This window comes from Larimichthys crocea, unplaced genomic scaffold (genome assembly GCF_000972845.2).
Source record: "Larimichthys crocea isolate SSNF unplaced genomic scaffold, L_crocea_2.0 scaffold173, whole genome shotgun sequence".
NCBI classification, from domain to species: Eukaryota; Metazoa; Chordata; class Actinopteri; family Sciaenidae; genus Larimichthys; species Larimichthys crocea.
Genome location: NW_020852357.1, coordinates 193,760 through 197,892, shown reverse-complemented (window position 1 = coordinate 197,892; position 4,133 = coordinate 193,760).

The following is a 4,133-nucleotide window of genomic DNA, read 5'->3' as shown; positions in this document are numbered from 1 at the left end:
GAGACACCAGTTAACCTGTTAGGTGCATGTCTTTGGACTGTGGGAGGAAGCCGAAGTATACATGGAAGCTCCACACACAGTCCAACTCCATACTCCACACAGAAGGTTCAAACTTTTTATAAATAATATACAGTCACAGCTTGGACTCTGAAGACATCAAAACTATGAAATAACAAATAAAATCATGTGGTTAACAAAAAAAGTGTAAACAGAGAAAAATATATATTCAATTCAATTCAGTTTTATTTAGCACCATGTCATAACTTCAGTTTTCTCATGACACTTTTCATACAGAGCAGGTCTAGACCGTACTCTTCATAATACTATTTACAGAGACCAACAGTTTCACCATGAGCGAGCGCTTGGTGATGGTGGTGGTGAGGAAAAACTTCCTTTTAACAGGAAGAAACCTCGAGCAGACCCATTGGTGGACAGTCATCCACCAATGAGTTAATGATAGAGAGGGGCAGATAGAGGGGGGATAGATAGATAAATAGAGAGCGATAGAGAGACACAGATGCACAGCAGCAGCAAATCATCAACTAACTATAAACTGTAATGGAGATATGGTAGCAATAATGACAGTAATAATATGTGTAGTGGACGTCATGCAGGATCACAGCAGCAGACACAATCCATGAGAACCTGCTGGACGAGAGAGCACAGAAACTCTGAGAAGAAGTCTTGCATTAACATACATTCATGAGACATGTATGTATGTTTATGTTTTTTAGATGTAATGGTGATGGGGAGAGAGAGAGAGAGAGAGAGAGAGAGAGAGAGAGAGAGAGAAGGTTTGAGTACAGTTTTCAGTGATGGGAGATGTGACTACATCTTCAACCAATTCCGTGCCTGACTAGGCACAACCCTGAAAGAGAGAGAGAGAGAGAGAGAGAGAGAGAGAGAGAGAGAGAGAGGAGGGAGGGGGAATCCCCCGGCAGTCTAGTCCTATAGCAGCATAACTAAGGCCACGTTCAGACAGGGACAGTCAAACTGGCAACAGGTGGGGGGGGGGGTTATTTCTCTGATCAATAACAGCTTTATTGAGGCTGTCGCTTGCTCTCTGTTATTATGTCTCTCTACCAAAGCTCACTCTCTCTCTCTCTCTCAGACGCAAATAAAATTAAACTTCTTTGTGTGATTATTTTGCAGCGTGAATTGCGAGTCAGACTCAGATTTAGAAACTGGGTACATGAAATAAACAAAGTGAGATCACACACACACACAGATCACAGATTATCAGAGTTTAGTCCATCCGGATAATCTCTGCTTCAGAGACATTTCAGGCTGTCTGTGGAGGTTTGACCAATCTGAGTGTCTGATTGGCGGCCAAAGCGTGACGGCCTCTGTTTTTTGACGGCAACACCTGCGTTGCGGGCTGTGGGTGTGGAAAACGCACAAGCCCCACTGAAATGAATTGAAAAACGCCACTGGCGTCCGTTTTGCCTGTTCCTGTCTGAATGCCCACTAAGGGATGACCTGAACCAGCCCTAACTATGGGCCCTAACTACTGCTCTTAAAGGTGTTGACCGTGTCTGCCTCCTGAACCCAGAATGGTAGTTTGTTCCACAGACGAGGAGCCTGATAGCTGAAAACTCTGGGTAGCCAACAGGTAGCCAAAGCAAAGAAGCCAAAATGGGAGAGATGTGATCTCTGATCTTGATTCCTGTCAGAACACATACAGCAGCATTCTAAATTAGCCGAAGTCCTAAGAGACTTATTAGAGCAGCCTGATAACAAAGAGTTACAGTAGTCCAGCCTTGAAGTAACAAATGCGTGGACTAGTTTTTCTGCATCCGCTTGAAAGACGATGCATCTGATTTTGGCGATGTTACGTATATGGAAGAATGCAGTCCTCGAAATTTGTTTTATGTGGACAAATCCTGATCAAAAACAACTTCAAGATTCTTTACAGTGGAGCTGGGGGCCAGGGAGAGTCTCTAGAATTTAACATCAGACAATTGTAGCTCACCCAAATTTTAATATCCATAAGGCATGCTTGAAGTTTAGTTAACTGATTGGTTTCACTAGGCTTGATCGATAATTATAATTGGGTGTTGTCAGAATGAATGGAGTGATTCCTAATAATGTTCACTAGAGAAAGCATATATAAACTGAACAGAAGTGGTCCTAGTACAGAACCTTGAGAAACTCTGTGACAAACTTTGGTCTGCATGGAGGATTCATCATTGACATGAACAAACTGAGATCGATCTAAGAAATACGACTTAAACCAGCTTAGGGCGGTTCCTTTGATGCCAATTTGATGTTCCAGTCTCTGTAAAAGAATTTGATGTTCAATGGTGTCAAATGCAGCACTAAGATCTAACAGGACAAGTACAGAGATGAGTCCTTTGTCTGATGCCATTAGGAGGTCATTTGTAACTTTGACTAATGTGGTCTCTGTGCTATGATGCACTCTAAATCCTGACTGAAAATCCTCAAATAGACTATTGTTATGGAGAAAGTCACACAGCTGATTAGCTACAGCTTTCTCAAGTATCTTAGACAGAAAGGGAAGGTTTCATATCGGTCTGTAGTTGGCTAAGACCTCTGGGTCTAGAGTGGGCTTTTTAAGAAGAGGTTTAATTACAGCTACCTTAAAGGACTGTGGTACATATCCTGATAATAAAGACAGATTAATCGTATCCAATAAAGAAGGACTAACTAGAGGTAAAACATCCTTGAGCAGCCTGGTTGGGATGGGGTCTAAGAGACAGGTTGACGGCTTAGCTGCAGAAATGATTAAAGTTATTTGATGAAGGTCGATGGAAGAAAAACAGTCTAAATACATAACAGGTTTTTACAGCTGTTTCAAAACTTGCTGTATCAGAATGCAGATCAATGCCTGTTGAGGCCCTCTTGTTTTTGACGGCAACACCCCTGCGTTGCGGGCTGTGGTGGGTGTGGAAAACGCACAAGCCCCACATGAAATGAATTGAAAAACGCCACTGCGACTGGCGTCCGTTTTGCCTGTTCCTGTCTGAATGCCCACTAAGGGATGACCTGAACCAGCCCTAACTATGGGCCCTACTACTGCTCTTAAAGGTGTTGACCGTGTCTGCCTCCTGAACCCAGAATGGTAGTTTGTCCACAGACGAGGAGCCTGATAGCTGAAAACTCGTGGTAGCCAACAGGTAGCCAAAGCAAAGAAGCCAAATGGGAGAGATGTGATCTCTGATCTTGATTCCTGTCAGAACACATACAGCAGCATTCTAAATTAGCCGAGTCCTAGAGACTTATTAGAGCAGCCTGATACAAAAGAGTTACAGTAGTCCAGCCTTGAAGTAACAAATGCGTGGACTAGTTTTTCTGCATCCGCTTGAAAGACGATGCATCTGATTTTGGCGATGTTACGTATATGGAAGAATGCAGTCCTCGAAATTTGTTTTATGTGGACGTTAAAGGACAAATCCTGATCAAAAACAACTTCAAGATTCTTTACAGTGGAGCTGGGGGCCAGGGGAGTCTCTAGAATTTAACATCAGACAATTGTAGCTCACCCAAATTTTAATACCATAAGGCATGCTTGAAGTTTAGTTAACTGATTGGTTTCACTAGGCTTGATCGATAATTATAATTGGGTGTTGTCAGAATGGATGGAGTGATTCCTAATAATGTTCACTAGAGAAAGCATATATAACGAACAGAAGTGGTCCTAGTACAGAACCTTGAGAAACTCTGTGACAAACTTTGGTCTGCATGGAGATTCATCATTGACATGAACAAACTGAGATCGATCTATAATACACTTAAACCAGCTTAGGGCGGTTCCTTTGATGCCAATTTGATGTTCCAGTCTCTGTAAAAGAATTTGATGTTCAATGGTGTCAATGCAGCACTAAGATCTAACAGACAAGTACAGAGATGAGTCCTTTGTCTGATGCCATTAGGAGGTCATTTGTAACTTTGACTAATGCGGTCTCTGTGCTATGATGCACTCTAAATCCTGACTGAAAATCCTCAAATAGACTATTGTTATGGAGAAGTCACACAGCTGATTAGCTACAGCTTTCTCAGTATCTTAGACAGAAAGGGAAGGTTTGATATCGGTCTGTAGTTGGCTAAGACCTCTGGGTCTAGAGTGGGCTTTTAAGAAGAGGTTTAATTACAGCTACCTTAAAGGACTGTGG